We start from the raw sequence: 13,876 nt of genomic DNA on the forward strand, positions 1-13,876 counted from the left end.
TGGTCTGCTGCAGACTGGGGCCTCATATGTGCAAGTTATTATTTGAGCTTGCAAACAGAAAGAGGAGAAAAAAATAGCAAATTTAAAAAGACATTCCCAGCTTTACTATGTTACAGTCCATGACTAAAACTGCTAACACAGGACAAGCCAAATCTCCCTCCTAACACTGAAAAAGCAATGGTCTCTTTCTTTGCAAATCACAGCAGGGACAGAACGCCTTTTCAAACAAGTGTTTATGATCAAAGAGCTGCAGCATATGATAAATATTTATATGGCCCATTAAATACTAGTCTCTATAAATATTAACCAAAACGTACATGCTGGAAACCACTGACTTCCCAGTTTATCTTTACACAAATGTGCTAGTTTTCCCACATACGCAAGGAAAAAAGAAAGTGGGGTGGAACTGTAACTTGCAACAATATTAGTTTAGTTTTTGGTGGTTTTTTGTTTTTTCTTTTAAAGAGAGAAAACCCTTAACAGTCTTTTTAAATTAATACAAACAATAAGTGCTAAGTAACCACATGACTGTTCATTACAACTACTAAATTGCATTCACCCTACCTTATTTCATGGTTATCAACCTGCAGGACGTACCTTTCTGTTAAAGCTACAGGACCAGAGGGCTGCACACAAACACACACAGGCTGAAGCTCAGTAGAAGTATTTATCAGCTGCAAGTGTGGCTTACGTGGTTTCATGAGATGAAATAAAAGGAATTGTGAAGGACTGGCACGTCTCCTTTAAACTTTGATCTTTGGAACGCTGCAGGCTGCCTGGATGCAGAGATCATGGGTAAACAGTATGTTTTTAGTAGTGCAGCTGTGCTTTTCTGTGGGTTACTGGGAAAAAGATTAACAGGCTCAAATTAGGCTTCATAATCTTAGTGTGAAAAGATCTAAATATGTTAAATAAAAGGTGTTTGTCAGTTGTAGAAAGGAGATAAAATGAAAGAAGCATTTTTGACATTACACACGAAATGCAATACTGTTGCCTTTCTAGGGTTCCAGTAAGCTACCAGAGCTGGTGGTAGAAAAGTGGCAACCACTGTTTGAATGTTCCTTTTCCAGGATCTTTAACTGCTGCGTGGATGGGAAGATACAAAGGTACATTTCTGTGGGAAAGTGAGAGCAGATGGAAATGCTGAAGGCCAGTATTAATATAGAATAATACCCTTCCCTGCCCAAGGGACCGTGCTATAGCTATCAACAAGCACTTATTTTTCAGCTTTCCAACAGCAAACAAAACGAAAACAAGGAGAACAGCACATCTCACCTCCCTTTCTCTTCCCCAAACCAGGCACACACGAAGGAGATCTCTGAGATTTCAAAATTTGAGGATAACAAAAGTGGAGTAAACAAAAGCATGCTGAACTAGTATGTTAATCACTGCCTTCTTCACTATAAACCAAATATTCTCCATCATCTACCCATTCCCTACTAAACTCTGCAGAGCCTTTTCACATCCTAGAACAAGGGGAAGCAGCTGAGCATAGTGAAATGCTCTCACTTTGGTAGCAGGACCAGCCCCCAACACCCAGTCCCATAACACTCAGATTGCTCCTCCAAAGCTTTCCTACTTGCCCTGCCCTCAGTGCTGTAACATCATCTCAATAAATCCTACCACAGGTCTGGAAATATTCTACTACTTTCTAGTATCTGCTTTTTTCCACTCTATAAATTATTCACTATGTACTAATCTTCTGTAATGTCTCTCCATATCTTTTTTTTTTTTTCCCCTCTCTGTGTCCAAGACAAAACCATTACTTCATCACTACCTTCTGCCCTTTAATTCTATCTTTTGTATTTTAAATCCTTTCAAGCCAAACCACCTTCACATACCCTGACAAAAAGCACATCACGCCCCGGTTCATCCCGCTGTAACTTAACAGACCACTCCAAGCTAAGTCACTTGAAACAAGAAAGTAGCACGCAGTAGAAAAGCAAAAATGACTAAGCAAATTATTCCAATAAATGAGATCCAGAACTCATTTATTTTCAGTTTCTATGCCTACTTAGAGATCTCCAAAGAACAGCAGGAAGATGTCAACATGACCAGTGTCAGCAAATATCAAACTCATAGATGCTCAACAGCGCTGTTTTTCTGTAGAGTCTGCTCTACTCCAGATTTGCACTATCACAGAGAAGTGATTCTGCCCTTGCAGTTCCACTCTTGAGCTCACACTAGAAGATACAGTCCATATGGCCACTGATGAAATAAGAGCAATAGCATGCTGAACTCTGGTTCAAGAGAGGCACGTGGCTGCACCAGGTGGTGCTCAGGAGCACAGAGGTGTCTATTAAAGGTCAAGGACTTCAAACTATGGGCAATTCCCTATGCATTGGCCTTCAAGGAGCGTTTGCACAGAGGAATCCAGCCTGCAGAAGACTAACGGCTGCTGCTCACCTTGGTCTTCTCTGGAAGGACACTCAGGGCTCCCATAGCTGCAGTGCACCCTGAGAGGCCCTCCATTGCAACCACCAGAGACAATGCTGCAGGATGCTCCCAGTTCCCAGTCCCCAGCCACAGGCAGGCAGAACAAACACTGACTAGTTCTCCCACTTCAAGATTTTGGTACTTGACAGTGATAGGACTGCTCCATTTCTTCCCCAGCTTGCAGCTACGCCTTACAAAAGCAGTCAGTTCAACTCTCTGCTCTGCTGCTTGTCTAACTGCTGGAACAGCAGGAAGCAGCTGCAGCCGGGAGCTCTCAGGAAAAAGGAAGGCCAAGCAAAGAACCACAAGAACACGTAAATTAGAGATGAGGAGCGAAGGCATGAGCTATTAGGGAAATCCAGCAGCTCCAACTCTCATGGGGCTATCTTAGCCCTGCCTGGACAGGGCATCACTTCCAAAGCAGGGTCAGATCCTGCATCCACTGAAGTGGCAAAACTCCCGAATTAGCAGTTCATGATTAGACTCCTGATACTTGTGAACATCACAGGTGCACTCTCAAGCTGCAGGATTTGAACGCTTGCCATAACCTACAATTTGTCAAACAGAGGAAACGTTCATCAGCCCATGCCAAGACACAATTCTCACGCTGGAAAACCGAAGGAATTAGGAGGGTATAGAGCTGCACCCTTTCTCCTCCACAACCTGAAAACTACAATCATACAACACATGCACACCAACCTATGTAGATCACTCTCTCCTTCACAGTGCAGCTGCATGCATCCCTGAAGGCTGTTCTAATGATCTGGCAATCAGGCATCTCCCAAATGACATTGCAGAATGCTAGAAGCTCTGGAAGAAGATGTTCTTGCTTACATTGACTGTGAAGGGGGGAAAAAAGCACAATCTGGCTATTGTAGAGATTGTAGCAGTAACAGCTTCAGACTAGCTGAAAGGAGGCAACAGGCTCCAAAATGACTGACATATCCAAGTGGTTGGATCCATCCACTTATTAATGTAATGCTAAGGAAGACGACCTTTCTTATTCATGTCCACCACTCTATCCTAACCCACACTGGGCAGGTAGAACAGCACCAGTTCACTGGTTGTAAAAGTGCCAGGCTCCTGTGCTGTGACTTCTGTGTTGTTGCAGGTTTTTTTTTATTCTATGTTAAAACAAGCGAAGAAAATATCGCCTAAGTTGTAAAATACAAGTTGGAGTAAAAGATGGTTCAAAAGGCAAGGACAGCTCCTGTAGCCACACATGCTCTAGCTTTAAAATGCATTCTGCAGCAAATAAGCCTTGATATCACGAGCTTCAATGCAGGCACCTAAGCTCACCTGGGTAAATGAAGTCATTATGCTACTGTAGCTATCAAATTAGTAGGTTAGTGCTGATACTGTAACTTTTCATACTGGTAGCGTTCAGTGCTCCATCAAGAACAAGCTTGGCCCTAGCTGTGCAATTATGTATCAGTAGATCAGTATAAAAATAATTTGTTCTGAGTCCGTAGCTTTACAAAATGACAAAACATCAAAATTAGCATTTTGGCTGAAATCCACTGTGTTTCCCATCAAGGCTTACACATTTAAGCAACATCTGAACCAACCGTCTATAATTACTCCTGGCAGATCCTGGAACACTTAGGCCAGTAGGTAGACGCAATAGTGAAATCAATTTTTAAAGACATGCCATAAACCACTTCTATTAAAATGCTCAGCCCAGAAGCAAACACGTCTAGTAGCTGAACGCAGGGTTTATCATACAGTATTTGTTCACTCTTCTATGGTAAGAGCACGGGAAGAATGGCAGCTGTAGGTAATCTGTCACTTCGAAATTCCACATTTATTTGGTCTACAACATGGAAAACACCAACCCTGAAGCTCCTCTCACAAACACCCACGAGCAAGTGAGGCTGTGCTAGGTTAGGTTAAAAGAAATACATTATGCCTATAAATCAGATATCTATCTAGATACAGCATAAAAGTATAACATGTCTACATCCACTTCTTTTGTTAAGAATAACATCTGTTCATCTGAATGCAGTGAGTAATCTTCTTCCTTCTCCCTATATACACAGCTCTTGCTGGGGGTGGGGAGGTTATGAAGGGCATTTGTTTTAATACATGCAAAATCTGCCTTGTTAATGATCCTATCAGACTGGTAATTTCAAACTTTCACAAGGACAAACCCAAATGGGTATCAGGCCACTGCTTTTCTGTGTGCTTCCTTCAGTGACTTTTGAAAGCATCTCTGAAGCCATCAGCTTCTAAACTTGCTTGCATCAAACAGCTGAAGGTCACAGATTTTCCAACATCATTTTATGTACAGTCTGAGTACTTTCCACTTCACACGTGGAAATATAGAGAGGAAAACAGTAGGCAGCCCAAGACACCAACCTGAAGGTATTACAAGAGCCAAACAGACAATGCTGACCAGAGACTTCCCTTCAGAAACAAAGCTCAGAAACTCATTTCTACAAAGACCACACCACTGCTTTGATTTGCTTTGACTTTGCAGGCCAGGCACTTCAATATTCCAGTGGCACGTAGAAGGGAAAAACTGCAACTTGAATCATCACTAAAACCCAAGACACAAAGCAGGAACACACAGGGCAGCTATTCTGATCCTCTCCTGTAAACCCACAAGTTCTCAGACAGCAGGCCAACCTTTAACAGAAACAAAAGAAGGCTTAAATAAAGCCTATGGGAAGAGAGAAGGCAGACTTACTGAGGAAATTCATGAAACAAACAGTGTGAGAATCTTTTCTGGGGAAGTGGATGATTTATTGAAAAGAACCGGTATTTTCAAAAGATAAGTTACAAATAGCACTGTAACAAACGCACAGCAGTGTAGCAGAAGTGGCTACGAGTCCACAAGAATATCACTAGTTTATTTAGTCTCTCCTGACACTATACATTTATTTCTGCCCTGATTCTTACAGCTGGGAACAGCTGTACCTACAAGAATCCAATTCCCTCTGCTTTCTCCTTTCATCCTCTTGTCCCAGGCACCTCTCCCTCCCAGAAAGAAAAAGAAGTTATAAAGAAAAGAGGGAAAAAAACCACAAAGCCTTTTTTGCCCTATCCCGACACACGTAGAAAAGAGAACCATTACCATTTGAGAAACTTCAAAAGCACGGTATGTTTTAGTATTAAATTTCAGCACTTTTAGGAAAGATGATTTCAATAAACTAAGCAAACGGCTCTCTGGGATGAAGGGAAAAACACGAGGGTGAAAAACAAGGAAATCGCTTTTGCAGTAATGTCTCCATTTGCTACTTTTCAGGAGCCGCAGAGCTACGAGAGCCCCCTGCCCTCCTTCCCTGATGCTTGTTTCTTAAGTGCGCTCCAAAATCTCCCAGGACACAGCGGATGAAGCAGGCACACGAGGCGGACGCATCCCACCTGCCTATTCGGGTCACGCGAGCGCTGCCGTTGGGAAACGAGTGGGTAAATGGGGGAAAGGCAGCGGGGAAGCCGGAGCTCCAGCACGGCGCCAATAGGGGGAGGCGCCCATAGGGCACAACGCACCCTCAGGCGCTGCCAGGGGGAACGGCGCAGGGCGTGCTGCATACGAGTGTCTGGGCTTAAAGTCAGAATAATAAAGTAGTACATTTTTATTTTAGAAAGCAGAAAATGCGACATTTGTCAACAAGCAGCGCCTCGTGAACAGGGCAGGCGCTCTGTTCCCGCGCCGGGCCGGGGCCAACAGCAGCGCCGCTCCGCGCCAACGCCGTTAACGGTCGCAACGGTCGCCGGCGGCGCGCGCGGGGTCACGCGAACGCGCCCGCCTGAGGAGCGGCCCCGCCCGGGCTGCCTGCCTAAGGGAGCACGCCGGCTTGCGGCGGTCACTTACTTGTCCAAACTGAAACACTATCTGAGCTGCTCACACAAACCGCGCTTTTCCTGACAGGGCGATTTCCTGCTCGCGGGCCGCTGCCGGGAAAGCCGCCGCCGCCGCCGTCGCGCTCCCCCGCCCGAGTCGAGGCGGACGGCAGCGCAGGCGCAGCCGGGCCTCCCCAGGTCGGCTTTGAAGGCCGGCAGCTGGTTCGCATTTGGGGACCCTGAGTGTTTTTAAAAGCACCGTGCCCGGTCAGGAGTTCAGCTGTGTGGCTGCCTCGGAAAGGGAATAGTAGTTGTCTTCCATTTAAAAGTGAATGAAACGGAGGGGGCTTCGGGTCTTAATGTTTATTAAAGGGGATGATGCTGTCTCAGCTGTAGGCTGGCTGCCTTCACAGCACTGCAGGAATACAGGGGTGCTGAAGTGCTCGGCTGTAAGCAGCAGGCTGGGGAGGCAACCACGGAATGATGGGTCCGAAATGAGCACCTCCAATCTGCACTCGTTGCTTCTTAAATAGATAAAGCAGGCCTGCCAGCTGGGAGCTTTATGCCATCCCACTGTGAAGGAAAATGGGCCAGCACGATCCTCCATGTGCAGCCACGTTCCTCCACGTGAATCACAGAATGGCCCGGGTTGGAAGGGATTCCAAGGATCACCAAGTTCCAACCCCCCTGCTGCATGCAGAGCCACCAACCTCAATATTAGACCAGGCTGCTCAGAGCCCCATCCAACCTGGCCTTGAACATCTCTAGAGAGGGAGCATCCGCAGCCTATGTGGGTTTGAAAGCCACATTCCTCACCTCCATACTCCCATGTCCCAGCCTGTCTGAAAAGCCCCCAGCGAGCCACCGTGGATTTCTCCTCTTACCCTCCTCATCTCCTAATCCTCTTACCCTCCTCATCTTCCACATCAGGAAATCTTCTAACAAAAAGCTCTCTTGCAACATTTCCAAAATTTTCCCACTTTGGCCCAGGCAGAAATAGTGCAAGAACAACCTTGCTCAGGGAAAGATGAGTGTTGTCTTGTGGTCGGAGCACAGGGTTAGTGGTCAGGGGCTGTGGGTTCGCATTCCAACTTGGCCACTGAATCATTTTGAAACCTTTGCTAGTCACTTTTTATTAGCACCAGTTGGTAATTTTCCGTTGGAATAACTTTCTGACAGAAAACACCACTTTACAAAACTGGTATCTTTGTGCAAATCGACTTTCCATTGGGAATACCTTGCATCTTGACAGGGCAGGAAAGGACATGAAACCCACACTGAAATATTCATTGTTTTCCTGAGTTAGTCCAAATGTTTTGCTTTGAATTGATAGATTTAAAAAACAAATACCACTCTGCTGGCAGTAATTCCAAGTCAGCTCATTGCGCCGTGGGAGTTTGTGCTCTCATGCTCTACTTCACGCCCCGGGAGGTCTGCACCTCCTGTAGTGGGATGCAAATGTCTCTCCTGAGCTGTGCACATCACGATCTGAGTCAGACCAGTCCTGGCATGCAGGACCCGGCCCATGGAAAACGTCTGCAGCAGAAGGGACTGGTCTGAGCAGGGAAATGGGCCACGGGGAGAAAGTATAAAGAGCATGGACACAAGCTGTTTCACGTTAGCTCAGTGATCCAAAACAAAGTGCTGCGACTGTGATTTACCCACATGTTTTGCTCAACTGAGAAGCAGTTAAATGAAACCCAAGTGAAATGAACCCAAATCTTCTACTATCCTGGACAGTCAAATTCTATAAACTCTTCCACCAACACACTGTGCTTCAGTTTATAGTTCTTGCTCTTCACCCCCCCCCCCCCAGCTATCTCTCTTCTTTACTGTTCTGTTCCGGAATCCTATTTCACTGAAAATAAAAGTTGTGATTTCTGTCCTCCATACACTCATGGCTGGCTGACACTTTCTTTTAATATAAATAGCACTTGTTCTCCTCCCACAGTGCATTTGTACACACAGTTCGAACCCTCTTTTGGCCTTTGTTTTGCAAAGTTAGATATTAACCACTTACAATTTCTTTCATGACAGCAAAGTTTGCACTACCTAATAAGCTTTCACTGCACTTATTTCCATCAGGATTCATTTTTTTTCTGTACCCAAGTGAGCATTACACACCACCATGGATAATGTTGACAGTGGTGTCTTGCCATTGACTCATGCAGTGGTAATAACAATTCCCTGAGCACCCTTAGTTACGCACAGAGATCAACATTTTTTTATACCTGTATCACACTGGTATCTCATTTTTTCCAGGTCTTTTTCCTCCAAGTCGTAGCAAAAATAAGAGGAAAATAGATATATATTTCATTTAAGTTGGAAGGCACCCTTAAAGGCCATCTGGTCCCCCTCCCCAGCGATGAGCAGGGACACCCACAGCTGCACCAGGTACTCAGAGCCCTGTCCTTGATCCTGGGTGTCTCCAGGGACAACGGGGCACCACCCCCCCTGGGAGCTCTATGCCAGTGCTTCACTACCCTGATCATAAAGGGGCACATTGCACAGCACGGTGTTATCAGCAAACTTGCTGAGGATGACTTGATCCCACTGTCGATGTCACTGATGAAAATTTTGGCCAGATTCACTTAAAAAGCATCCTGTTACATTTTCATTTGAGAGTAACTAATGAAAATTCCCTGCTAAATGTGCTTTCTGAGAGACAGGAATGTTCTTTTCTTTCTTATGATCACCCAAAGCCCATATTTTAAGCCACAGAGCTACTTCAGGTAGCGTAAATCAGCCTTGCTCTGATACGGCCTGCAGTCCTCTCAACCAGCATTGCGGAACAATTTAGTGTTTTCAGATGACAGTTGGCATCTTTGAAATATTCTCTTTTACAGAACTAGACTAGATGTGACACTTGCTGGAGAAAAAATCTTGCATAAATCTGTCCAAAAAGACTCACTTAATCATATTACTTCACTAGCAGTGGTAACCTTTGGGGGCCAAAGTCCAGACAGGTTGAGAAATGGCACATGAGTACATAAAGGTGACAATTCCATTAACTGCAATCAAATAGGAAGGTGAATGGTGAGATAAAGACAAATGACTTGCTCTACAAAGAAAAGAAAATATGTGTGTGAAGGGGAAGGAGACAGAATGAACACTTTCCAGTCTTGTCAAGGAAATAAAGCCCCACTCCTGCTCCACTGAGATCCACACACAAACATCTTTCTGCCTCCCTGAAGGCAAGGATCCTGGCCTGCTGGTGAATGGTGGTGGGAGCTGTTGTGCCAGGAGCACACGTGTGCACAAGAGGAATGTCCCTGCAGAAAACTGGGCAGTCTTGCTGCATTGCCCATCACAGCCATACCAGAAATGCAGATACTAGCTTACCTTTGAAGGCAACTGGATCTTTTCCAACAAGCAGAAAAATCACTGCATCCAGTGATTCACAATTCTCAGATGTACCAGACAAGGTTTTTTTTGGTCCAACTGGTGCCCCAGAGGATGAATAGGAACAGCTTTGGGACTTTCCTTTGGCCCCCAAATCAGAAGGCATGGCTATGTACTGCTGACTGAAACTACCACAAGAAAATAAAAGCGGTTGTGCTGGTTCAGTGCCAAATTGCAGCACAGATGAAAGCTGCTGGGAAATATTCCTACCCAGTATCTGTGAGGCCAGGGATGGCATCAACAGCGCTGCTAAGACAAATTCACAGCACCCAAGTTTTTTTCAGAGGAAGAGGAATCTTAAAGAGAACAGCCATGCTAGCTATAGCATTGCTTTGCAACGCTGAAATAAAGCCACAGAGATCTGTTCTCTTGTAAATCACTCTTAAATTTATATTGAAGGAGAAATGAATAATATATAATCCATCTACATAACCACTTTCTTTCTCTTTTGCCATTTCCTCACTTAGATATGGTCTTTTCAGGAATTCCTATGCCAAAAAGCTCATCTAAAGCCAATGCATTTAGCAAAGCAAAACAAGCAGATAAGTAAATTGCTTTACTCACAGCAGAACTGTAAAAGGACTGCATCTCTGAGCATTCAAAAATTCTGCTTACTTAGGTATTGATTAATATAACAATTGAAGGGAAGAAAAGATGTATAAAGAACCACGTAGCATGCATTTGTTTGTGCAGCTTATACAAGCACCCAAAGCAGATGGAAGTCTCGTTCTTAAGCAGGATAATACTGGAGTAGGAAACTGAAGTTGGGAAGTGCTCTGGATGAGATGCTTTTAAGCAGTCAGATCAGGACAGGGAGACAGGGAAGGAAATATCAACTGACTACTATGTCACAAGAACAAGGGATTTCTGAGTGGAAAGAAAGCTAAACATTCTGAGAAGTGTACCATAGGAAAAAGAGGAAATTTCCCTTTTCCTGTTTTTAATAGAGATGATCAGTTACTCTTAAACAATAGAGCAGCTGAGATGGAAAATCCCTTTAGAGCTTTATGCAGCTCTAAGTATAACTAATAAAATGATTCAGATTTCATCAACCTCTGAGCCATTTGCTTAACTTTTGGGTAGTTCACCTTCTAATACAAAATTCAGCAGCTGATATAAACAAGCATGCAATATTTCAGGCTCCTGCAAAATTCCAGTGTCTTGCCTAGGCCTGTTCCTGCCTGCCCTCTTGGCTGGATACCAAAAACCTTTATTCTCAGGGGAGTCAGCCTTCCAAAAAACCACTTGGCACTCGAATCAGCGCTGCTCTGTTTTCCTAATGCCTACTGCAGGCAAGGTGTTTGGGGCTCTGGTACCCAACAGTTGAGCACTTCAGAGAACTCGGGGATTTTTCTTTTGAAACCACACTGACAATGCCATAAGAATAAGTGAGGCTCTGTGACGCTGTGTGAGTGTGGTGGGAAGATGGGATGACTTGCTTGCCGTACAGTGGTCTACAAAGGGAAAATGCACACACCACGTCCTCTATAAACTGCCTTCTGTGATGTGAATGCTGAAAGTTCTGGCTTAGAGTTGTGTTTTCATCAACTGGCTCCCCCTGGGAAAACTGCCAGGCTGCCACAGATTATGGTAAGAAGAAGACACCCCCCACCAATGCTTGGACAAGAATTCCACTGCTGCAGCACGGTAGAGGGCTGCTCAACAGTCCTTGCACACACTTATTGCTGCAACCGCTCACGTTGCCAGCCTGTGAAAATGTCCTCTTTGCTCCCCAGGTTCAGGCAGTGCACACAAGGCACAGCTTTGCTTATCCCTTTACCCTCTTTGCATATCTCTTTACACTCAGTGTTTCCTGAGGCCACTGCTGTCAGGGTCAACTATGACAGTGCAGCCTTTGCCTGCTGGGACAGAAGCCTCATGGCAGGTGTGGGCAGGCAGGTTGCAGTCCCAGGCACCAGACCTCACTGCAGGAGCAGGCAGATGGCCCTGCTCTGTCTGGTGGCAGACTCATCAGACATCTTCCCTCTCAACCCATGGCAAACCCAGATGCACAAAATTCTGAAACCACAATCTGCTGAGCTGGAAATGAATTTCACAAGCCAAGCAGTGAAAATCTCTTGAGCTTCTTAAATTTCACAATACCTTAAATCTCATGAAAAATAAGTAGCAGAGGTTAAATATTTTTCTGCAACAACCTCTCAAGAGTTTTGAGTTGAGTATAACCAGCGTATGCGAAGTAGTTCGTTACAGAGGTGATGTATCATAGCGATGCCAAAATCCAGACAGCACAGAGAAAGGTAGAAAATGACTCTAACCCTTGAAGCAGCATGTCTTGTCTGCTTTTGTGGCTGTGATTTCCTACAAAAGGCAGATCCTATTTTGCCCTTTGAATTCAGACACTTGTGAACACAACAAGAGTTGAAACACCATCAGCATCTGCTAATCTGTGACAAACACAGCTGTCTGCTCTCCGAGGGTAAGGCTGTTAACTGGAATCTGTACTTTCAAGATTATAAACAATCTGCAGCCTTTCTCCTAAACATGTTGCAAAATGTACAAATGACAATAATCTAAAGTCAGCACTGTCAGCTTTTAGTATCTGAAATTCAACAGGGGCTCATGCAAGTACATATTAAGAAATTTGTAGTGTCATAAACCCACCTGCACATCGTACAGAAAAACTGAAGAGCACGAGATACAGGAATAAATTCACCATATATGTAGATAGTTCCAATGCAGTTATATTATTTTCCTGTTCTGCATACAACCCAAAACAAATTGCTAGTAATTAAAACATGATCCTGATTGCAGAAGTTTTGCCCCTAGGGAAGTAATTTTCTATCACAGAGCAGATTCAGCCCTGTTGTAGCATTTCTGATTTTCATGCAATTACACCGTTAATCAATTTTGCCCCACAACTTACCCACAATGATGCAATTCAACTTCAAAGGGACAGTTATGGGGTTTCCTCCTGACTCAGGCCAAGTTTCTGGAACAAGGAAGGTCTGTAAGGGAGACAGTTTGAGGGACGTTTCAGTCTGTCATTTAGGAACATTCACACATTAAAAAATGTCACGGGATTTATATTGTAACATCTTGGATGTTAGAATTACCTGCTTTTTCTTCGCTCCTTACAGATACATTCTGAGTAGGTGCTCGCCAGAAAACAGGGCAAATACCAGATAAATGTAGTGATATGATTAGAGACAGCTGTTAGCAGAAAGATACTGGGGATCCAGATAGTTCTGCCTTGTCTTTGTTGTGTAGATCTATGCTCTCAACTTAATACATTGCCTGAGCTTGTACTGTATGATAACAGAATGTCTGCAACACTCGGAACCCTGGAGGAAAATATAAAATATTTATTCTCCAATATTTTAGGTGACTTCAAGTATTTTGGGCAGGATTGATCTCACGCTTGTGAGATTTATACTTTGCATGACAGATGGAAATCAGGACGCACACACTGATGCTCTCATTGGTGTTGAAAACTTCTGACTTGTGTATAGAATCAGTGAAACAGAGCTGCAACACTTCCCTCCTCCAGGGGCTAACCTGCTTTTTCCTGATACATGCAGCTTCACAGGTCATGGCCCAGAAAACAGGAGTTTCCTCAGCAATTCCTGCCTACGTGAACCAGGCAAGTGGGATGCTTCCAGAGAACTGGGGGCGATTATTCCATTCTCTCTGCAACTGTTTGAGTTGCCAAAACAGCATGAAGCAGATGTCCAGGTTCTTGCCTAAGGCTTCCTAGGAAAATTAATGCTATTTCGAAATCGTATCAGAGACAAAACTACTGAAAGATACTCAAGCTTGGATCAGGAAGGAAGAAGAACGTAGTAGCTTTTGACATGCCCATTGCTGAGTGCTCTTATGAGGCAGAATATCCAGTGCACCACATCAAAAATTCCTTTAGACTATTGACACAATATTAGAAAGAGACAGAACAAGACGGTAGACACAAGAGAACTATCAAAGGTACACTTTAAATTTCCAGTCTACATTCTGACACTGAGACTTGATCAAGGGCAGGCAGCGACAGGATGAGGGGAAATGGCTTCAAACTGGAAAAGAGTAGATTTAGACTGGATATGAGGAAGAAATTCTTTACTGTGAGGGTGGTGAGACACTGGCACAGGCTGCCCAGTCAGGCTGTGGATCCCCCCTCCCTGGGGGCCATTCAAGGGCAGGCTGGATGGGACTGTGAGCACCCTGGTCCAGTGGGAGGTGTCCAGTGGGTGTCCAGTGGGAGGTGGCCATTTTTTGACCTTTCTGTCAGCTACAGCAATGA

The 13,876-nt window shown here is 44.5% G+C and overlaps 1 protein-coding gene across 6 annotated transcripts in view; it reads right to left on the bottom strand.

Moving 5' to 3' along the window:
- The window catches only part of FGGY (FGGY carbohydrate kinase domain containing), a 281,489-nt gene that overhangs the window by 113,173 nt on the left and 154,440 nt on the right, over positions 1-13,876 (bottom strand). For 2 of the 6 annotated variants that reach the window (XM_048946340.1, XM_048946341.1), the window contains exon 4: positions 12,509-12,590. The gene's annotated coding sequence lies outside the window, so the exon portion shown is untranslated. Of the gene's footprint in view, positions 1-564; positions 752-6,253; positions 6,422-12,508; positions 12,591-13,876 lie in introns of those variants that run through there. The other 4 variants (XM_048946339.1, XM_048946338.1, XM_048946342.1 and 1 more) reach the window with 4 other exon arrangements.

The sequence above is a fragment of the Lagopus muta genome, chromosome 5, assembly GCF_023343835.1.
Source record: "Lagopus muta isolate bLagMut1 chromosome 5, bLagMut1 primary, whole genome shotgun sequence".
NCBI classification, from domain to species: domain Eukaryota; kingdom Metazoa; phylum Chordata; class Aves; order Galliformes; family Phasianidae; genus Lagopus; species Lagopus muta.